This window comes from Cupressus sempervirens, chromosome 1 (assembly GCF_028749045.1).
Source record: "Cupressus sempervirens isolate cs-2001-9-10 chromosome 1, ASM2874904v1, whole genome shotgun sequence".
NCBI lineage: Eukaryota > Viridiplantae > Streptophyta > Pinopsida > Cupressales > Cupressaceae > Cupressus > Cupressus sempervirens.
In genome coordinates this window covers 337,295,141-337,320,782 of record NC_143118.1, presented here as the reverse complement: position 1 = coordinate 337,320,782, position 25,642 = coordinate 337,295,141, and positions in this window count along the sequence as shown.

The window sequence follows — 25,642 nt, the reverse complement described above, 5'->3', positions numbered from 1 at the left end:
AAGGTACTTAAATAAAAATTTATGAGAAAAGAGTCTATAGGCCTAATGTCTTCAGGTATTTTCTTCAAAACTTTATTAAATCTTTTATTAAACTCAAAAAAAGTCTCATTAGAATTCTTTTTCATACTGGTTAATTCATGAGATGCAAAATAAGTGTTAGTATGGTTCCCAAACTAATCAAGGAACAAGTCTACAAAATCTTGCCAACTAGTTATATAATTTTTAGGAAACCCTTTGTACCATTCTACAACATCATTGGATAGAGATTGAACAAAATAATTTCATGAATACATCTTTATTATATTCTTCTAATTATTCAATGGTACTTTTAAGATTAGTGACATGTATTTTTGTAGATTGGTCTCCTTCCCTAGAAAAATTAGGTATGGTGCTTCTCAGATCATTCGATATAGGATTGGGATAACTTGTAATTCCTGAAAAATCTAGTTTCTTATAACATTCTATGTTCATTGGAGCTCTCACCCATTGGTTGTTTTCATTAAAGTTAAACCACCTCGCATTATTTTGATTATTAACAACATTCTTCCTCCAATTGTTCCTAGTTCTATTTGTTTGATTTTTATTTCGGCTAACAAAGTTATTCTTTTTTTCATTATTATACAATGGCTTTTTATGCACAATATTGAAAGAGGAATTTTTATTTTTATGAGGAGTGTATTTGGATGACTAACCTTTATCTTTGTTCTCCTTTTCTTCAGTGCACTTTGGTGTAGTAATAACATCTCTTCTCAAATTGGCATTTTCCAGGAATTCTTTGGGAACTCCTCTTAACACCTTTTTAGCCCTCCTTGAAGATTGTAGAATTTCTAATGCCTCTATAATATTTTGGTAATCCGAATTTGTTTCTCCCTCATGTTCTTCACATGATTCATTGACAATTTGGTGGGCTCCAAATCGTCTCAATTCCCATTCAAAAAATGGATTTTCTTCCTATTGATTATCCATCTAATCATTATCACACACATGTTTCTCTCTATTTGCAAACTTTTTATATCCAGTTAATGACATATCCACTGATTTCTTAGCTTTTCTTCTTCTTTTTTCTGGAGTATACTATAAATGTTTTCTAGAATGCACATACCTTCTTCCCTACATAAACATTAAGGATGAATGTGTGTTACTTCTTCTACTCTTAAACAATTAAATACACAAAATAGTAGAGTCACCAAATTTACTTCAATCACAATTTCATACTCCAGTAGATTGCAAAAGATTATCATTGAAAGACACTGCTTACCAGGTCTCCTGAGTTCTTGTTCTAGTAATGTTTTTTTATAAAAGAATAATCTTGCCAAATGCCCTTATATTAATGATCAAGGTAGTACACATTTAATGACCATATTCCCTTCAAATCCCTAACACAAGCCATCCTCGATCAATGTAATACTTTAAAAGAAAATCAAACAAATGAAATAAATCCTTGACATAGCCTCATCTGTTAGATAATTAATGAGATAAATGCTCCTTTGCGATCCTCACAATTATGGAATATTAGAGAACCGTTGGCATCAAAATTGCAAAATCAAAGACCGAAGACATCTCCCTTGTTGAAATCAAGAAATGGAGCATCAGTGAAAGTCCATTCCTAAAATCACAAAATCAGGGATTCATAAGAAACTTGGTTCCAAAATTGCAAAATTGAAAGCTGAGAATTTTGAAGTCTCAAAATCGGAAGGTTGTTCATGATTGGGTCTTGATTTTATGAAACTTAGCAAAAGCATTCAAGTTTTGAGGTTCCATCAATGGGCACACCCTAGAACATGAGTCTTTCGACTGAAGGGGGTTTTTCTAGTGTTGGAGGTCGAATCCAACATTGAATTAGGGCTTGTATTCTCATCCATTGTAGAATGAAGTGCATTGATTACTGCAGGGGATTGGAATTTCTATTGAAACACAAAATTGGGTGTTCATGTTGCGCTCTCATAGGAGAGGAAAAATGATAGTAAAAAATTTACAAGAAAACTTATCCCTATGTTTAAGTGAAGTATTTTGTAAGAAGCCTACAACATATTTGAAAATGTTATGAAATAAGAAAAAGTTAAAATTGGAATAGGAATAGCCTATTCCAGTTATAGGTAGTTTTGGGAATGGATAAAAGCTCATTTTGGGGATAAAATGAGAATATGTATTCCTATTTCCCATTCCAATTCTGTTCACCAAACGAGGAATTAAAATCATATTCTAATTTTCAATGACTATTCTGGTTGTATTCCAAAAACCAAGTAGGCCCTTAGGGTCATGTTCGAGGAATATTGATGGACATTGTCCTATGTGCACATAAGGATTAGAGTGATTGTGTTGGAGTTAGAGCTCTTTTGGTGGTTCCTAGTAATGTGTTTGTATTTCATGGGTAGTCTTTGGAGATTGTTTTTGTGAGATTTGATCTATTGAAGTTGGCTTGTGTGATCTTAGATGTCAATCATTTGATGGTGTGTGGTGTTATGGTTAAGGTTGTGTGATGTTATTTTACATTATGAGTTAGTTGTGCAATGTAAACTTGGGGCATGTCCTAAGGGTTATATAATTTGTCAAGCTGACTTATGGCTTAAGTATCCATTTAATGTGAGTGTTGATTTAGTGTAGCTTTCTAGGCTGACCTATGGCTTGGTTTAGTATAAGTAGAGAGTACTGTGATGTCTAGTGTCATTCATTCATCAGGGAGTTGAGCAAGAGTTGTTGAGAGGAGACAAGTTTAGTAGAGTGTGAGCTTAGGAAATAGGAAGATTTCTTGGTGACTTGTGAGCTCAAGTTCAAGTCTTTCTTGGAGTTTCTACCAGATTGTTGTGATGTTGCAGACGTGGCCTAGATAAGAGTTTTTTGGATCTTGTAGAACTATTACTATAATTTCTTTCTATTTGGCCATAACCAAGAAGGCCTTATAACTCGAGATATTGCATGTAATTAGTGATTTGATGAATAAAGAGTTGAATTATCTATCAAATCTTGTTTTCTATGGTGTATTTATGTTGTGTGGTTATTGTTGGGGGCTAGGTCATCTCCTTTGGAGGTACACTTGCCTTGCACTACATCAATTAGTTGCAAATGTTACTTCTTGTCTTCAAGCTTTTTAGCAAAATATTGAATTGATTAAAGGGTCTTAACTAAGGTCAAAGGAAGGAAATATGTCACTTTATTTCCTAGCATACTAAGTTCATGCTTCTCACATAATTAAGGCTTATATTCATGCATACAAGAACAAGTGTGAGTTGCCCCAAGTTCATATATAGTCATGTATATTTTATACAATCTGCAATCATCTGAATTTCTTTGTCTCATAAACAATTTCAAGTCTTCACTAATAATCATTAGTTTTTTCTCTTGCATCAGGCATGAATTTTCTTTAGTTTTTATTCATGCTTCAAATTTAATCAAGTATGGATGTATGCATATAGTTTTCTTTTTTTAAATAGGTTATTTATTATTATTTATTCATATGTTTTCTTAGATATTTTCATAGTGTGGATTTATTTTCTTATATAAGTTGGAGAACATCTTTTTAATCTTAAATACCTCTAAAAATTTTACCTCATGATTGAATCTAGGTATTTTTTACTATTTTAGATTTGATTTTTCTAATTATTTTCATTATTCATCTCAAATCTTCTGTAGATTGTTTAGTATTTAGATCCATCAATGATTTCCTTTCATTAGTAGATCTTTTTCATGGATGTCTTTGTTTTCCTTTCTACCAAAGCTTACTTCCTACTCCACCATGTTTTATGCTAATGACACCTATTATACAAGACTTGTGTTGATAATGGCTTATCATATTACTTTATGTTAGGTTTTAAATGACATTAACCTCATAAATCCTTTAAGTAATTGTTCCCCCTATGTTGTTTGAAATTTATCAATAAAATTTGAAACTATTTCACCAATTATGGTAAAGGAACTCTTCTTAAGGAAAAATTGTCATTAATATTAGTTTTCTAGGAAAATGACAAAATAGTTAGGTGTCCTATTTGGAATTTCCTATTATGAGGTGCATAGACATTTTTTAGGAGTTGTAAGTTCATGTGTGATGCTTATGAAAGTAATTACGAGTTCTTGCAATGAAAATAATTTATAAAAAATACTACTTTACTAGTCTTCAAGTGCCTACATTTGCTAGATGTCTTATGATAATTGTAAGAAGTATCTACAAGATGTATTCTAGGAGGTTGACATGAGTTTTCTAGCGGGTGTTATCACTTATTGTTTTATGATATCATAGTAGTATCCATCCTCAACACTGCCAATAAATTAGGGCCTCAAGACCTAATGTTTATCGTAAAGTATAGTTTAGTTATGCAAGTAACAAAGTCTTAATAGATTCTATAAAGTGATGCACTGAAGTGTATTCCTATTGTAATCTCTGGATGGATTAGTAATAAACTTGCCTCTCTTATTGTATTGGATATTTTCTCAGAAGAGTTTCTACTCTTAAATTTGATATTATGTGTGTTATGGTTTCTCTTTCTTGCATTTATTCTATAATCACTTATTAGGAGTTAATATTTGGTTTCATATTGCAACAAGACCTCTGGGAGAGTTTTAAGTCCCTACATTGTGCAAGGATTAGAAGATAGATAAATCAAGAAGTCATTTTAAGTTGCAATTAATATTCAAACGTATTAACAATCCAATTCATAGTAAGATTCCCAAATTATTAGTAATTCATATGCAAAATGGTGAAAATCTTATGTGGGTGTAGATTCAAAGAAATTTTTATCTAATGTTAAATTAATAGTTAAAATAGGAGGCATAATTATGAGGTTGACAACATGTTTTAAGACTGATTAGCTTCAAAAGTGTTAAGCATGATTGGCTTCAACAATGTCAAAAGGAATTAAAAGCTTCCTAACAAGCTCTAGCATATGAATGCTCATTTATTCAGAACTATTAATAGTAAACACATAGGTAACATATTTTTATTTGATGAACCAAGATGCTTAGTTACACAACTTGGGTAATTTACCTAACATAAGCATAAAACCAAGTATTGGTGTCACATGCCCAAAATATGTGGGCAAAAACACACCAAATTTTTTTTTTTAAAAGAGAATAATTAAACTTACTAGGTTTGCTAGGGTACAAGATATTGATATCCTAGTTAAAATAAATCAAATCACTCAAAACATAATTGTCATCTAATTAGAAGCATATGAAGATTAACCATTTAAAACATTATTGAGCAAAATATTAATGAACGATATATAGTATTAATTCTAAGATTGATCGGGTGGAGTATAAGTCTAATTGTTTCATAGCATAGAAATCAAGAACTAATTTCTACTATATCATGTAATATAATAATCCCAACTATAATTAAACTTTATTCTAAAACTTAATCATTTAAAGTTTAAGAATTATTCTAGAATAATAATAACATTAATAATTTAACTAAAATTGAATGAATGAAATCTAAACTAAAACATACTAAGACAATTCATATTTAGAACGTTTATACTAACCAAACTTATACTAACATTACTTATGAATCTAATATTTATTACAACTAAACTTTAACTAAAAATAAATATTAAAACAATCAACACAAAACAACTAACTAAATTAGAAACTCACTATAAATCTAATTAATACTACAACAAATTCTAATATCAATTTGCTTGAATTCAACTAGAAGAAAGTAAACTAAAACTAAATTAATAACAACTAACACACATAACTAAAACTAATCTAAACTTTATTTACTAACTAAAATAATAAACACATATACTAAACTAACCTATCCCAAAACCCTAACACAACTCACCTACTCACCCATCAAAGCCTACCTTACCCCCCTCCCCCTCCCCCATACGTCACATCACCCTCAAATCTCATGCGCTCCCTAAGCGCTTCCCCAAAGGCACTCTGCCCCACAACATGCGCTGACCATTATGGAAAGCTGGTGATCCAAGGACAAAGATAGGAATTGTTCAAGAGACAAGGCATGATAAAGGTTTGGGCATTAATGCCACTTCACACCCGCCCCCTTCATTTCCACACAGGCCAAAGTATGATTCGACCCCACTGCCAAGGACAAAGGAGCAGGTTGGGAACACTTTCAATGCAATTTTCAAACAAAAAAAAAGTAAACCCCAGCGCATCTCCCATGATTTACTACTGCACAAAGGATGGGGTGAAGTAGAGGGGTGATGGCACCCCAGCATGATTAATTTGACTTTTAAACATTTTTAGCCCCACTTTCATACAATGCAACATATTAATTTGTGATTAGTCCCTAAGCCTACGCCAAAAGGGGGATGTAGATTTATGAGTTAAAGATTTATAGGTGGACCCTAGGATATTTAGGATAGAAAGGGTAGTAATTGCATAAAGTTTTGTTGTTGAGAGATTACACTAAGATATACATTTAAATGTTTTAATTTTAAATGTATTTATTTTATATTCTTTTTTAAAAGATTGAATCACGATTATTTTTGTTGGAATTCAAAAGGGATAACTTAGAGAATAGTCTCTGTGCCTTGGGGGAATTAAATTTTTCCCCATACATTTTCTAGAGAGGTTTTTTTTAGACCTAGAGATGCAAATTTTTTTGAAGTCTATCTTCTGCTTGCTGACATGTTTTTCTTTGCTATATACTTTTTGTGTTATACTAAGAGTGAATTCTAACCTAATGACAACATTGATTCCTTTTGAACAATCTACCATTACAAGGATGTGTATAAGGTTATTCTTTTCTTTCTTTTCTCCTAAAATTTATGTTTCAACAATCATCATATAACAAGGTGTATGTTCCAGTTATTCAGAATTCAAGGTGATGCATAATTCTTAACCAAATTTGATTTTGTCCATAATGAAATCTATCAAGGAGAGAGATAACTTAGTGACCACAATGTAGGATTTTTATTTCCTCTTGATACATAAACATTGAATTGGAAACTTCAACATATATAATTTCTTTTCATTACATAATTGACAACTTGAGAATTCATAATTTGAAGACATAATCTATTAACCTACTTCTTCACATACATATGCATAGTTTGAAAGCACATAAGAGCAATTCAAGGAGGTTTTCACAATATTTTCCTTTCTCTATTATTTAACCTGGTTCAAGGCTCCATCGAAAAAGAACCAGTAAGAAAACCCGACTTCTTTGCCCAATGCATCAAAATTAAAATACATTTTTTACAAATATTACAATTCAATTGAATTCTCTTCAATGACTTTCACAAGAGATCTTTTCCAATGTCTTCAATGCATCAAAGGAACCATGGGAAAGACAAGAAACAACATGGAGGTAAAACAACATACTAAGATGAACAATTGAAGCATGCACCACAAACCAGTTTTACACAATAGATCCAAGCATAGGACCTGACTAGGGGGGAGGTGGATTTTTCCAATGGGAGACGTCAATCACCGTACCATAACATAGCCCTTTCGAGGCTAAAACTTCAAGAACTTCTGTTCTTCCACAAGGCCCTTTCGAGGCTATTACCACAAGGATTTTCATTCCTTTCCATATCAAGAATTTACAATATCAAACAAGGTATGTGATGACAAGTAGGGGCCCATACACCCTATCCTCTTTCCCTCCTCTCACCATGAGAGGAGACTCTACACCATTGAGGTCCAACTAAGGCCCTTCCCCCATACATGGCCACTTCTTCCCTATCCAAGGGTGAGTAATGCCAAAACAATCCCCATGAAATCCCCTCAAAACAAAACATCAAGACAAGCATAATAATAACATCAAGAATAAGATAAAATCCCTCCCAATCAATCCCAACACACAAGCAAGAAAAACAAAGAACAACACAATGCCTTATGCATGATTCAAGCATGAACAACAAGAAGAAACAAAATCAAAGAGTGAAGAACTCCTACCTTCACCAAAAAGTTATGGTAAAATGGAAAGTTGAGAAGAGCTTTTCCCTTTTCTTTCTTCAATCTTCAAACTTTCTCTAAAACTAAAGATTGGGTAACAACCCCAAAACTACTCCAAATGCCTCTAAGTATGATCCTTAACTCAACTAGACTTCAAGTAAACTCAAGATGGATTTTGAGTCACCAACTTAAGTAGGAGACAATCCATTTTCGCAATCAATCAAAAATAGGGTTTTTGAGTGACCCTAAAAGTCAAACAAAGAGGCTAAGGGGGTGGAAAGTACTCCCCACCCATACCCTTACCCCTAGGGCACTTAAATTTAATGTTTTTAAGCCTTAAAGACTTAATAGGAACAATTAAAAGCTAGGAGAATGGTAAGACCAAATAACAACCTTCAAAGAATTACAATACAAAGATAGCACAATTTAACAAGGGGTTTAGTTATGTCTTTCCATTAGGTTTCCCAGCTAAATATCCTGCACACTCATTGCACACATTAGTAGGTTCAAGAAATCACATGCATTATGTACTTTATGTATCAAAAAAATCATATAAATTAAAACATCCATTTTTCTAATAATCAATTGTTTATCTAATTCTACTCATATTTTTTACTATTAAAATTGCATAATCAAAGTGCTAGTTTTGCATTCATTTACTTCATCATCGTACATGTTCATAAAGCATTAAATGAGGGAAAAAAATATCTAAAAGTAAAGCATCACACATCATAAATAGCATAATAATGTTCAATGCATCAAATAATGTTCTGACATATCGAGTCATGAGTATCAAAATCATAATGTATCATCGATGCTAAGATGGGTCGAGGTGAGGCCTCACAATCGGTGCCCTTATTTTCCTTCATCTCAACATGATCTAAAGTTTCTTGCATAATTACATAGCAAGCTAATTGTGTTTGATGGTAGTGAACATTGTATGGTTAAGTGTGCTTGAAAAGTGTAGTATGCAATTGGTGACTACTTTTGAAGTCTTGACGATTCACTTCTATGAACATTGCCTAAATGTAGTAAGTGTAAAGTAAACCTTTTGTAATCATGGGAGATGAGTTCTTGTGAGTTAGTACTAATTAAATAAGACATTATACAAGTGTGCACCTCCATGGTAGTTATACAACTCTCTTTAATTTATTTTAAAATATAAAATATAGAAATAAATAATATAAATTTATAGAACACTTAAGTAAAAGGAAAAAATTATATTAATATTTCAAAATTATTATAATGTTGGAATTGACTATATGAATATTTTGATCTATTCATAATAAAAATAAAAAATCAATATCAAACATAATAATTAAGTAAAACTATCATTAATCTCATCAGCTAAAAAACTTTAATTCAATTCTATATAAATAAATACATACTCAAATTGAAATAATTATAAAATTAAATTAGATCTCCCATAAAATAATCCTCTTTATACCTTCATTTTAAATAATAAATAAATTAAAGCTGATTGTAGCAATATGGGAATGAGAGGAACATTTTATTTTTAGAATTTATAACTTCTACTAATATTTGAATAAAATATATAACTACATTGATGTAAAAAAAAATTACATGAAAGTTATTAATTTCAATGATGAATATTTGTTTTTCATGTATGAGGTATAGATTGGTTATTGTAATTTTTCATGGGGAAATCATATCAATGATCATGATAATGCAAACTAGATGTGACAAGTATAAAATTGCTTCCCTAAGCCATTCAATACAAGAGACAGAGGGGCTTCCAAGCATAATTCTTTATAAGACCTAGGTTAGATTAACAAAAACCCAAGTGTGATGAGCAATGCCAATATTGAACCATAGTTTTATCAAGGAAGTACACTAGAAAAGGGCTCTTTTATGCAATGATGTTTTAAAATAAAAGCAATAGAGTGTTAAATAAGATATACAATGATAATTTTAAGATACTAAATGTATAGAAACATCCTAATATCAATGTGATAATAGGTAAATACTGAAAGATAAAGTGAATGATGAAGGACTCAACTTGATATATGCTCAAGAAAGTGATTTTTTGCACCAAAAATAGTAGATTTAGACTTGTTTGTGAAAACCTAACCATGGATTCTTGAATGAAATTAAAACCCCAAAAAAACCCAGAATTTTTTTTTTTTTAGGTCTTTAGGATAGATTGGCCTAGACGAAAAGTGTATGGACGTCATTCCACAAAGTCATTGTCTTCCTAGGGCACTATAGGTAGGTCAACTTGATTTTTCCAAAAAGGTCCCAAGATATATTGTTCAAATTTGAAGCTGTAAATTTGATATCTCACAAACATGTTACATATATGGTGTGTGTGTACAGGGGGTTGCCTTAGTCAATCCCCCACTTTGGTGATTTCCACCTTCATGAATACTCTTTAGAAAAAAATTGTATATGTGTAGTTCTCGTATATCATAGATTGTAGATCTAGAATGTAAAAGAGCTAAAATGCCAAGAATCTACTCTATGAGTGAAACCCTAACATGTAAGTGTGTTTGTGCATATAAATTTATGTAAGATATGGAAATACAAAAATTAGATCTAAACATTAGTGTTGAAATAATACCAAGCCCCGAAGGCTAAAGTAATCTAACCATATTTATGATCCCCTTGATCTCCATGGTGTTGTGTGGTAATTTTATTGCTTGGCTGAAGAAAAGAAGATGAAGACTCACTTTGCAATGAAAGAATAGCCTTCAACCCTTAGTTTCAACCTTGCAATTTCTCTATATCATATTGGGGTGTCCATGGGTTCCTATGCCTTTCTTTATTTATGTGAAAATGAGGCCATCTAAAGTCCTTTTATAGTGAATTTCTAAAATTAACCCCATGGGAGCTAACTGCATTGAGCAAGAATTATTTGGAGTCAGATAGGTTTGAACCCAAAACCACTAGACCGTCTTGAAATAGGTTGACTTGGTTGACTTTATTGTAGATCTTGATTGACTTGGTTGGCCTATTCTAAAATAGGTCTACTTGGTTGACCTCTTCTAGAATAGGTCAACTTGGTTTACCTATTTTAAAATATGTCAACCTAAGGTTGACACTATCTTTGAATAGGTCTAGGTCACCCTATTCCCCAAGAGGCCAATTTCTTGGGTTTTCTTTTTCTAGCATTTGGGACTATAGAAGTTACATATGTAATGTGCATTGGGGTTTGATAATTCGAGACTAAATCTAAAAAATGAATTTTAGGAAGAGGACAATGCTTAGAAATTAGATCCTACCTCAACCCATGTGTGAGGAGGACTTATTAGGTCCTATCTTAATATCTCTTAGGATAGAGAAAAGGAAAATGGGAAAGTGTGTGCTCCAAGTGTAATCATCCAATACAAATACACTAAAGAGGATCTAAAAGGTCATAAATTAAAGTGATTCCATTTCAAATTGTATGTTTAGCTCCCACTTTAGTGATATATGACACTATATGCATATGCAAGATAAAGTAAGAAAAGCATAAATATAACTAAAAATGGATATAGCTAAGTCCACATGCACAATTCCTACAAGAAAACATTAGTAAATGCATCCTACAAAACCATGAGTTAGTAATAATCAAAATCACCAATAACTTACTAAAGAAGTAAGATAAATTTTGTGAGTAGCTAAATGCCCCCCTATTTCATCTTTCTTATTCAAAGAAGGTGAAATAGGGTATCATGTTTACCATAGCAATCTAAATATGGGATGAGATGACAAGTAGTCTTAAAAGCATCTTAATATGAACTCAAATTGCTTTAAATGGTATTTATATAGAAAGGTAATTGAATCACAATTCCAATGCCTATGGTGGTGTGTGAATTGGAGCTACCAAGCTCAAGATATGATATAAAGAATGACAAGATGTATTAATATTAAGTTTAAATGTTAAAATAAAATAAAAAAGTAACCTAACTTAAATATTTATATAGAGTGAAGTTACCTTTTTAAAATTAATTTGAGACATTGATTGAAGGTTAAATAGAAGGAGAAGAAAGATGCCAAATAGGGAGGATTTACTGTTGACATGGATGGAGGTATTGTAAGAGACGATTGCAAATGGCATTGAGCTTGAGGAGGTAGGTCTCGATTTCCATACTTCTTTCCTTTTAATTTCTTTCTACATTTTTTCTTTCTGTAGATTTCAAAAATCATTTTGTATCTCATAAGTAGTTTTTTTGATGTTTAGGCCAAGAGATTGACCTGTCCCTAAGAAGTTGACCTATTCTTAGGGGCATGTCACTACTACATTTGGGCCTAGATTGCGACAATACGTCATCATAATTACAATAGTAACCCATCACTCAACTGACATCAGTTGGAATTGGCAATCATCAAATGGGCATCAGACTTTTGTTTTTGCAAATTGTGACAGTAAGGGTTACCGTCACAATTGAGATGACTACAAGTGTCATAAATTGGGCTATTGTTCTAGCAAACTGTTCATTTTCACTAAATATTTATTACAAAAATTTGTTGAAGACACGGTCACAATTGCAATGTCTGTGTGACAAAAATGCTATGGGTCATATAGCAAGCCGTTAGAAACCTCCATCACGATTGGAATGGGCATGTGGTAGGAATGTTGTAGGATCGACAGTGAATCATCACAATTGTGACAATGTGCTATATTAATAAAAAAAATTGGCAATAAATGTTGAATAGCTATGATGCTATCATAGGTTAATATTGAGTTTCACTTGGTTTCAAGAATAGTTTAATATTCTCTTCTAATTAGGGCCAACCATATGAAGGTGGAAGCTCACTTGTCCTCCCCCCCCCCCTTCCCACAACATCTAAATTCTCCATTACACCTAAAATATTTAAGAAATGATCAATGTTTAACGTACAAAAAAAAGGTTCTAGACCTGCAAAAGTGACATCATTTTCCCATCTTCTAGTGCATGTCATATTTTTGTCGCATCCAAAATAAGATTCTACCACTATGAATCGAGATTACACATGTAGCTGCATTGAAATGCATGGACATTAGGTGAAGCTGATAAAACACAACATGATTACATTTATTTAATAGGTCTATTAAGTTTTTAAAATTATAGATCATCAACATGAACAATGTTCATGATGGTCTATAACTTAAAATACCTAATTAAAGACCTCTAACAAAAATGCAAACCCGTTGCATTTTTCAGCTCTACCTAATGTCCTATGCATATGAATTGACATTACATATTGAACTATGGAATCCTTCTACTTTGCCTGAAACCAAGAGATTCAAACAATTAGTTGTTATACAATCATAAGTTATTATTGAGGTTTACTTGGTTTCGAGAATAGTTTAATATTCTCTACTAATCAGAGCCAACCATGTGAAGCTGGAAGCTCATTTGCAACCCCCCACCTCCCCCCCCCCCCAAACATCTAAATTCCCCATTAACATCTAAAATCTTTAAGAAAGGATTAATATTTAAAGTACCTAGAATGTCCTCATCGCCTCTTGCTACTCTTAGGGGAAGTCCATCTACATTGCTCATGAGCAATTCATCACATGGGTACATCCAAGAATGTACTCATTGCCTCGTACATAAAATGAATACAATATTAGAAAATGCTCCCCTAATAAATAATCTTTCAAGTGAGATAAACACATGAAAAATGAGAGAGAGAAAGAGGAATCTACTTACCAATAGGCGTTGCCATCGCATCTATGGCCATGCTACCTATTGAGTGAGTTTTTTTGTTTTTTTTGTTGTGCCAAGATCTCTTTGTTTATATACATACATGCATACATACATATACATATGTATATATATGTACATACATACATATACATATGTATATATATGTACATACATACATATACAAAGATCACAAGGGCACGACAATGAAATGCAAGAATCACAAGGGAACATACATACATACATACATACACACACACATACATACATACATACATACATACACACACACACACATACATACATACATACATACATACATACATACATACATACATACATACGTACATACATATTTACATACATACATACATATATACATGTACGTATGTATGCATATATAGAGAGAGGTTTTATGTATGTATGTATGTATGTATGTATGTATATATACATATGTATATATATGTATATATGTATGTATGTATGTATATATGTATGTATGTATGTATGTATGTATATATGTATATATATGGTATATATACGTACATGTACGTATGTATGTATGTATGTATGTATATATGTATATATATGTATATATGTATGTATGTATGTATATATGTATGTATGTATGTATGTATGTATATATGTATGTATGTATGTATGTATATATACATATGTGTATATATGTATGTATGTATGTATGTATGTATGTATGTATGTATGTATGTATATATATGTATATATGTATGTATGTATGTATGTATGTATGTATGTATGTATGTATATATATACCTACATACATACATACATACATATATACATATATATACATATGTATATATACATACATACATACATACATACATAAATACATACATATACATACATACATACATACATACACACGTACATACATATTTACATACATACATACATATGTACATGTACGTATGTATGTATATATAGAGAGAGGTTTTTTTTAAGGTGCTAAGTGAGTTACCTCAAGATCCTCCACAAAAATAATACAGACTAGGAAAAATGGCAGAGTTTGCAAGAAATTTTACAAAAACATATCATAGCAGATATTTTTAGAAAGAAACAAGCCATAACCTAGTTAAATGGGTCTATTTGTTGATTAGTTGGGTTGATATATACGTATATTTAACTAGGTTATGGCTTCTACAAGGGAATGAGCCTTGTGATTATGGCATTTACACAGAAGCAAAACTTGCTTCTTCAACTCCTTACACTCAACTCTTTATTGAAGTTATTTCTCCTGCAGTGAGAATAACTGCTACAAATACCTAGGAGCCAAGGGACCCTGAACCTATGATACATTTTATCGAGACATGGGAGAAGTTACTCTCGACTTTAGTACTTCGTAGCATTCTGGATCATATAGTGATGCCCAAATTAATAGTAGCAGTAGATACTTGGGATGAAAAGATCACAAGGGCATGACACCAAAATCCTATAGAACTGTCATCATATTAGGTACAATAAAACAAATGATATGTAGAGATTAGAAGGGCACAACAAAGAGATACAAAGATCACAAGGGCATGACAACAAAATGTAATGATCACAAGGGCATGTCAACGAAATCCTAGATCTCCACATGATATATACATACACACATACATACATGCATATATACATACATATACACAACAAAAAAATTGATCTTTTTAAAGGTGCTTATTACATCTTAGCACAACAAAAAAATTGATCCAGTTGCATACATATTCTAGAATCCAAATAATTAAACAATAAAACTCACTCAACATGTGCTAAGTGATTTAGCTCAAGATCCTACACAAAAATGATGTTGATTGTTCCTTTTATTGTACCTAATATGATGACAATTCTATAGGAATTTGTAATCAACCTAGGTAATCAACAACTAGACCCATTTAACTGGGTCATGGCTTGTATATGTATATTTAACTAGGTTATGGCTTCTGTAAGGGAATGAGCCTCATGATTATGGAATTTACACAGAAGTAGAACTTGCTTCTACAACTCCTTACACTCAACTCTTAACTAAAGTTATTCTTCTAGTAGTGAGAATAGGTGCTACAAATTCCTAGGGAGCTAAGGGACCCTAAACTTATACTATATTTTTTGGAGACATGGGAGAAGTTACTACCGACTTCTGTACTTCATTACATTCTGGATCATATAGTGATGCCCAAATTAAGAATGACATTAGATACTTGGGATCCTCATAGTGAGAGTGTGCCAATACATGCATGGTTACATCCTTGGCTTCCATTGTTGGGCTAGTGTATGGAGCTTTTATATCCAACCATTTGCTATAAATTGGGGAATGTGCTTCATGCATGACATTCAAGTGATGCATCTACATATGCAATTTTATCACCTTGGAAAACTATATTTGATCCTGCTAGCTAGGAACAACTGATTGTTAATTTTATTGTACCTAATTTGATGATAGTTCTACAGAAATTTGTAATCAATCCAACTAATCAACAACTAGACCAAATTAATAGCAACAGTAGATAATCAAGATCCTCACAGGGAGAGCATTCAAATACAATTCAAAACCCATAGACTTTAAATCAAGTTATTTATCTACAATTATTTTAAACCTTTAATAAGATAGGCACAAAATACCGAGTCTAATAGATCCAAACATTCTAGTTAAATTTACTAGCAAACATAGAACAAATAACATAGTCCACTAAGTTTTCCAACATGTTCCTACATTGTTAGTACCCTGTCTTAGCTAATTTTCTTGAATCTAATTGAGTCAAATTGGAATTCCCAAAACTCATATTTCTTGAGCACATAGAAAACATAGTTATAATTAAGAGGTGCAGCCAAGTAAAAATATTTCAAACCCCATTGCAAAAGAAAGCAATCATTAAATACAGATACTCTTTAAAAAGTTGAACAAATTTTCCCTTAACAAAATTAGATATATTCCATGATTTCTATATGATATTTCAGCTAGATTTTCTCATTAGAAATCACGACATTTGGAAAAAAAACATAGATTTGAAATATAAGTTTGTATTAGCCAAAACCAAATAAAAATCAACTCAATTTTTCCACGCTATTGGAAACATCATTTGTTCCTACATTGTGAAAACTTTGTCTCAGCTTATTAGGCAATGAATTAGCTAATGGAATTTCTTCTTTGGGGGCAAATAAGATGCATCTTAATAGAGCGTTCAAAGCAATATTGTCAAAATTTTTATACTGTGCTTAAAATTGGTAGAAAAAAAGGAGGGAATGAACAAAATTTCTTTTTTCGGTTGGGAAAGCGGTTTTCAGCGCTAGTAAATTAAATGGGCATCAACAATCAGAATGTGGATAAAATATTGAAAAACAATTTTACTTAATCCACATTGATTGAGTTGTATGAGATCAAAAACATCTAAACCTTCTTACTTTATCTTTATGTTCTTCTTTATACCTGAGCTCTTATAGTCTTAATTTTGATAAGATAGTTGTTTATAATTTGAATAATCTTTTCTCCTTCAAATAGTTGATGCTTGCTGTCAACTTGCAATGCACATTCATAATGAAATATGTCAATTAATCTCTAAGTCATGACATTCTGGGGATAAGATATGTCAATTCAAGAATCTCTTTGGTCACAATTTCAAACACTTCTAGAAGATCTCATAATGCACTTGGGTCAAGAAAGATTATATGCAAGAATTGTCTATGTGGTATACTTACATTTAATAATTAAAAAATTAATATAGAATTATAATCTATGTTTTTATATAATTATTATTAAATAAAGGAACAAGTCTTATCACGTGACAAGATGAAAGCTCAGTTGTCTATGGACAAGGGAGTAAATTTCGTAAGTGGGGAATCCTAGCAAACTTACTATCTAGAAACTCCTTATGAAGGATTTGTCTGGAATTTCCAAGGATGTTGATATTCATGACATTTCTATAATTACTTCCTATAAAGTTTATAGCTCCCAAAGACTTACCTATCCCCTTGTTGAAACATCTAGATAGAAAGAATGCACTTAAGAACTAGTAGAACATCCTAGAAAGATTACCTAAGAAGAGATGGATCTCACATTCATTGATTAATAAAATATAGAATTCATTCATTATCACATAAGTAAAAAACAATAATGAGCATCCATAAAATAATCTCATAATGTCCAAAGCTAACATCTAACATTAGTTCAATCTTTTACATTCATTAACAATAGCACATAAACACATAACATTCAATAAAATGTGAAATAAGGTATTTAAACATGCCTCAACCAATTATGATTTAATTTTGGATCACCTACCTGATTAGTTTAGAATTTTTCCATCACCAAAAATCATAAAATATAAGAACAATTGTGCCAAAAAGAGAGTAAAAAGATGATTATCATGCACCAATCATGTTTTTTAGCTCTTTTGGCACAATTGTTCTTACAAATTTTTGGCTTAATCTCCAACTAGTCAGTATGTGGTTTTGAAAAATTATTGTTGGACTATGAGTTAGGAAAAAGGGAAATATCAAACTTGAAAAAGATGTACATAAATGCAATTAATTTTTAAACTTCAATTTTATAAACTTACAAATAGAACCATAAAATTATAAGAAACTATTGTGGTTTATAATATTTGAAAATTATAGTTACAAGTGATAAAGTTATATACCTTTGATTTAGAGAGCACAAATAATGGAAACAAAGTATTATAGAAGGTGCAAGCTCAACTACTCCCCGCCCCATGTGGATGGCACTGTTAAGTAGAGAATAGTTACATCTATCCATCCATACATACATACATAGATACATACATGGTTAAGTGTTATCTAATGTTGTGGTTTTCACAATGCATGCCCCATTTCACCTAGAAATGAGGATCCCCTACTTTATTTTTCAGCTTTCTAGATCCTGAGTCTAGGGTCCAAAGTCTTTTTTAGGGTTACGCTTTTTGTTCTTTGCCTAATCTAGGTCTTTGCCTAGAAACCCAAATTTTGAAAACCATCGTCTAAGGGAATAAGTCATTTTTTGTAAGCAAAATTGTGCACCTAGTGCACCTGACCAAGTGTGCTAGTGCACCAAGATAATGAGGAAAGCATTTCCCTCTTTGAAATGCATAGTGGCATAGTTGTGCACCTCTAAGAGGTGTGCTAAACCCGGGGACCCCCCCCCCCCCCCCCCCTCTCCCTCCATTTGCATTCCTAGAGCTTTTACCTCCGTAGCTACGTACTAGGTGAGGTGCACATCACCTTACTCGCTCCCTACCATTTACAACACAAAAAAACAATGTTAAAACTTGTAATTACACACCTAATTAGGTGCACTAATGTGCACCTTTGACTTCTTATAAAAACCTTAAAACAAAGCAAAAACTTGTGATTAAGGTGCGTAGTAGCACACCTAAAGGTGTGCTACTGCGCACCCTTTAAACATAAAACATCCACCCAACTCCAAATATGAGGTGCCATCAGTGCACCCCACATTTATAAATGGAAGAAGATGCACCAGACGCACCTATTAGGTGTGCCAGGTGTGCCCTTTTTTGGCAAAAAAGGGGTAAAATTAGGATTTTCTGGTATTTTCGGACAACTAGGTTTTTTTTCGTGTCATAATTAGGGTTTATTTTAATTAATATTGTCAACTCTATGGACTAATTTTTGCTTCTTTGTGCAGGTAAAAATGCATCCTTATCTTGTTGGGGTCATAACTTTTCACCTAGAGCTCAAAATTTAGAACCGTTTACACCGATGGAAAGAAGAACTAAAAATCTAATTTTAGTCCCTAAAATAGTGAGCCTTCAGTTGCCCAATTTTAGGGACTGATGAATGTTTGAACTTGAAATTTTGAGTAGAAGACCTCTGAAAAAGCTAGTTAAAAATAGGTAGAAAATCTTGTAAAAAGTTTCAACCATTTGATCATTTTGGATAATCTGGATCACCTAGTCTCTGACCTAGAAGGATAGGGAAGTTAGAGAGAAGAAAAGGATCAAAGATATAGAGGTTGGACACATGATCCAGAATAGGTTCCTCATCTTATGCAATTATTAATGACAAGATTCAACATGGGTGCCTTGGGATTTTAGATAGAAGAAGCAAAAGGAGTTCAAATGTATGAAATTTTTTGGCTATAAAGAAGGTATAAATCATCAAAAGGGGAAAAATAAGTACACTAGAGTGCTCCCAAACCTTGTCTAAGAAAAACCTAGAAACCATTTTCAAAACTGAGAACTTTGATTTTTTGGCGAATCGAGCACCTTGCACAAATTTCATGTAGGTGCGCTGGTGTGCTGGTGTGCAAGTGCACTTTTTCATTGGTATTCTAGAAGATTTGTAAGATTTTTATGTGGTTTGTTAGATCTGCAATCTATCATTTTATGTTCTCCATGTTCTCCTACATCCTGATGATGGATCATGTAGTATGATTTGAAACGTTGATGGTAAAAAAACTCTACACAATCAAATTCAGAAACTAAAACTCATTTTCATGGATTGTGGAAATCTAATAGATCAGATTTGTAAGAATTCAAAGGTGCACTGACAATTAACTACCAGTCCTACATTTAGAGCTTTCCATGCATCAATAATGCATTCTGACAACAGTTTAACTCCAACAGACACCTGGTGAAGATGGAGCTTCTATTTTTGGCACTTCCAGACACTCCTACATCAACTGGTGTGTCTCTCTTTCTTATTTTCTCATATTTTCTTTGTTTCATGACATGTAAAGGCCCATGCATCCAATTAATGATATAAATATGGATGAAGTCCTAATAAGCACTAGTTAGAGAGTCAGTTTGTACATAAGTGGATTTGTTTTATTAGTTTAGAAGCATATGATTGCATAAAGATATCTCGCACTCTCAACACAAATTGGGAAGATTATTTCTTATAAATTTAGGAATGTAATATGTATTCCAAGCTGCCATTATTTTGATGCAATAATATCTGCTATTGGTTCTCACATTTGGAGTGTAGTGATTCTTGCCTAAGTGTGTTATATTTTGTGAATGTATGCTCATGAAGTGTAATTGAGCCAATAGTTTTATTGTGTTGTTCTGGTTGTGTGAACTTTTAATTCTAGTGTTTTCTACAACTCTACAAATTTTGCTAACATACTTAGTTCGAGAAGAGATCACCATATTGTTCTTGCATAGCTTTTTGTCTCCCATGATTGCACTTTCTATGGCCTTGTGATTTGATGAAAAGTTAAATATCTTACGGTTACTAAATTCCCATCAATGATTGTATTAGTGGAATTAAGAAAGCGTTGCTCCTATTTTCATTGGTTACCTATCGATCTTTTCAAAGGCTTAACTCACAAATGTGTTGTTTCCATAGTTTATGTCCATTAAGAATTTCCCCTTCATGTTATTTTCTTAAACTTCTTGTTACCTTATCTTTGTTATTTTCTTAAACTTCTTGTTACCTTATCTTTGTTATTTGCTTTGCTAACCCTTGGTTAAATTAGGAATTCATATAGTTGCATTGTTAGACTGCATTCATCAAAAAATAGAAAATACCAAAAAACATATCTCTTTTGTGGTTAATTTTGAAATAGCAAGTAGAGTGATCTTTTGATCCAAAATTGGTTCAAACCAGCAAAGGCCTCCTCATGAAAAAACACATTTATCTTCAACTGAGCGAATTCTAGTAGGTCGCAAGATCACCCAAAACCTTGGAGTTGATCCTAGATCAATTTTTCAAGAGAGGAATTTGAAAGGATTCTTGCCATTAAGCATCGTGCAAAATATCAACTGAACACCTAATTATGTCCAAGGCATCTGCATAGTGGAGGCATATTTTTCTTACCAGGCTTCCTACATACCCATATCCATGGGATCAAGACCCTTGAACTACTCACTCTAATGAATATGTAGTTATGGTTTTTAATTGTTTTGATATAGTTGTATTTCTATAACCACTAGTGATCTTTACTCACCTAATACAACTCTTCGCCATCATACACCCACTCGGGTGAATCAGGTAGTTTTCTATCATTACAATATTGTAATACCCTAGTGCAACCTTTTTGTTTTAGTTTATAGTTAATGTAAGGTTAACCTATATACATCCTAAATCACTCCTTATATAGTTATGTTTAAAATCTTGGGACAATAATGAATGGGTTTAAATAGACCAGTCAAGTTAATGATGAAACACAAAGTTTAGCCTTCTATTTTCAAAAGTCAAGTACACTACGTAGATATAATGTCTTAAAATATAAGACTTGTGAGTTAACATATAATATCTTAAAATAGTTAAGTGCTACCTAACTATGTCCAAGACATCTACACACTGGAGGCATACTCTGCCTACTAGGATTCCTACATACTCATATCCATGGGATCAAGACCCTTGAACTACTCACTCTAAAGAATATGTAGTTCTAGTTTCTAATTGTTTTGATGTTGTTGTATTTGTATAATCATTGGTGAGCTTTACTCACCTAATACAACTCTTCACCATCGTACACGTACTCGGGTGAATCATGAGGTTTTCTATAATTACAATACTATAATACCCTGGTGCAACCTTTATGTTGTAGTTTACAGTTAATGTAAGGTTAACCTATATACGTCCTAACTCACTCCTTATATAGTTATGTTTAAAATCTTGTGATAATACTCGTGGCCATGCTACCTTTTGAGTGAGTTTTATTGTTTTTTTGTTGTGCCAAGATCTCTTTGTTTACATACATACATACATATATAGAGATCATAAGGGCACGACAACAAAATCCTAAATCTCTCCTGATTTCCACAATCCACAAGATCTCTCTCTATATATACATACATATATACATATTTACACACACACACACACACACACACACACACACACACACACACACACATCTGCATATGCAATTTTATCACCTTGAAAAATTGTATTTGATCTTGCTAGTTGGGAACATCTAATTGTTCATTTTATTATACCTAATTTGATGACAATTATACATGAATTTGTAATCAACCCAAGCAATCAGCAACTAGACCAATTTAACTAGGTTATGGATTGTTTTTTTCTAAAAATATCTGCTACGATATGTGTTTCTAAAATTTCTTGCCCATTTTTCCTGGTCTACATTACTTTTGTGCAGGATCTTGAGCTAAGTTAGTTAGCATGGGTTGAGTGAGTTTTATTGCTTTATTATTTGGATTCAGGAATATGGGCTTTGTTTTATCGTTGGCTTTGTTCAAGTCCCAATTTTAATGAAGTAACAAAGTGGTTTTTAGGGTGGAAAGGACTATATAATGAAGAGGAAACTTGAAAACTTGAATGTTTAAATACTAAAATGAAAGCTATCGAGGATCAAACACCTATGGCAGAGTTACAACACAATGTGAAGTTGATTTTAGATATAAACAAAACAAAAAAAAGAAAGAAATCATGACATAATTCATTCCCCATTTGTTTTAATTGTGGAGAGTTGTGTGCCAAAGAGGGTGGAGAGCTCCGAATGTTGGTGGAGATTTCATTGTCATGCTCTTGTGATCGCTGTGTTTCATTGTCGTGCCCTTATGATCTCTACATTTAGTTGTTGTGCTCTTGGTGGAGATTAGTGGAGATCTAAGATTTCGTTGTTGTGCCCTTGTGATCTCTACATTTCATTGTCATGCCCTTGTGATCTTTGTGCCCTTGCTCTATGATTTTGTTTCTATGTCATGCCCTTGTGATCTATGTGCCCTTTGTAGCACTACAACCTTTGGGGTCAAATTGCGACGACAATTTGTGACAATATGTAATTTGTGGTGTTCAGGGCCAAATGTAGTAGTGCTTACTATGCAATTTTTTTCAAGGGGAGAAGAGGCACCTATGTAAATGTTCTTTTCTTTTCCTTCTAAACACGTATCTCTTTATATTCCCCCTAGCAGGTGATTAGAGAAGCTTCTCTTTATATATAGGTATGTATATATAAATACACACACACACATATATGTGTTTATGTATGTATATATATATACATATATATACATATACATATATATGCATATACATATATTTATATATGTATATACATACATATAAACATACATATATAGATATCACAAGGGCACGACAATGAGATGCAAAGATACATAAATATATGCATACACACGTACACACATACATACATATACACATACATACATATACAAATACATACATACATACATACATATATACATACATACATCTACATATGCAATTTTATCACCTTGGAAAATTGTATTTGATCTTTACTCAATCACCAAGAGATAATATAATTTGTAAGTACAGATTTCTACATAGTTTGGTATGAATAGTTTCGATTGAATTTGTTTGAGAAGAGTGAGTCTACTCATGATGATAATGGCTCCATGTATTGGGTCTTTAGAGGAGAGAGACTTATAAAGTTGCAAGTAGTTTCATTAATTAGATAAGGGAATCAACTTTGAAAGTCGGATGATCAAAATTGGCATGTCCATCCTTATGATAGATGTCTCTATCTTATAATAGAAAATTACCTCAAATGAAAATAGAAAAATTATTAAATATATGTAAAATTAGAAGAAGATTCAACTATAATTATTTTGTAGGACAAAAATATAATTTGGTGGAGAAAGCCATTAGCTACGTGGCTCCACATTATGGCTATTCCACTATCTAATAGTGGAAACTCATCACATTAAATATGAAGATCTTGAAATTAAAAAAGATAATCATCAAATATCTATAATTGTGTTTTAGTGACAACAAATATATAGTCTAATTTTAAGAAAAATAATAGTCTTAAATGTATATTATTAAATAATTTAAACAAGTGTACTGGTTGTAGCTGTATAATTCTAGTATTACTAATTATGTTAAACAAGACGTTCAATAAAAAAAGTATGAAGTAAAATAAATGGATCATCTAATTGATCTTATTATGACTTAATGTGAATGCATTCAATCATTACTTGGACGATATTATGCATGAGGTCTTTATTCAGTCACCAAGAGATAATATAATCTGTAAGTACAGATTTATTCATACTTAGTTTGGTATGAATAAATTGGATTGTATGCAAGGATAATTGCTTGTGTGAATTCGAGACATGAATGATTAATTTAATTTAGCACAAGTACTTAACTGGTTTACATACATACATGCACATATGCATACAATCATCATAATCAGTTATCCTGGAATCTGACCAAAGCTATTATATATGAACAAGAGATAAATGTTTAGAAAGAAAAGAGAAAAATATTTACATAGGTACCTCTTCTCCCCTTGAAGAAAATCATAGAGAAAGGGCATGAAGATCACAAGGGAATGACAACAAAATCATAGATCTCCACTGATCTTCACCAACGTTTAGAGCTCTCCACCCTCATTTGGAGCTTTCCACCCTCTTTCACATTCTCCACAATCAATCAAAACAAATGAGGAATGATTAATGTCGTGTTTTTTTATTTTTTTATAATCCATAATCCATAATCCACAATCTACAAGATATCTCTATATACATACATACATACATGCATATGCATACATACATATACATACATACACACACAAATATATATATATATATATATATATATATATATATATATATATATATATATATATATATATATATATATATATACATGAAAACAAAAATGCACTTTCTAAGAGTTTACAATTGTTCAACAAAATTAATGTTTTACAAGAAAATGCATCTGAAGAATTGTTAGCTCAGAAGCAAGAACATGGTGTTGAATCAGTACAAAAAGTGCTTGATAAGAGAGGTCCACAAGTGAGGGTGTTGACCAATCTTGAAAACTTGAATTCTGAAATGAAAGCTATCAATGATCAAACACCTATGCTAAAGTTACAACACATTGTGAAGTTGATTTTAGATAAGGTAGAGGTAGATATTCAAAAGTTTGATAATCAAAATTAAAGGCACGAGAACAAAGGAGCGGATTTAGAAAGAGAACAAGAAGGAGCGGCTTTAGAAAGAGACTACACAATAGAAACAACAACTAGACAACATAGAGAATATTATGGGAGCCATTGGATAGAATCCAAGAAAGTGTTGCGGTAGGTACTATGACATTGGAATCACTTGCAAGTATCTTTGAGAGTTTATAGTCCAAATATCAAATGCTTATAGGAATGTTTCAAGTATTGGCACAGTCTCCCTATGATGATCCCAAGTATCAAATGCTTATAA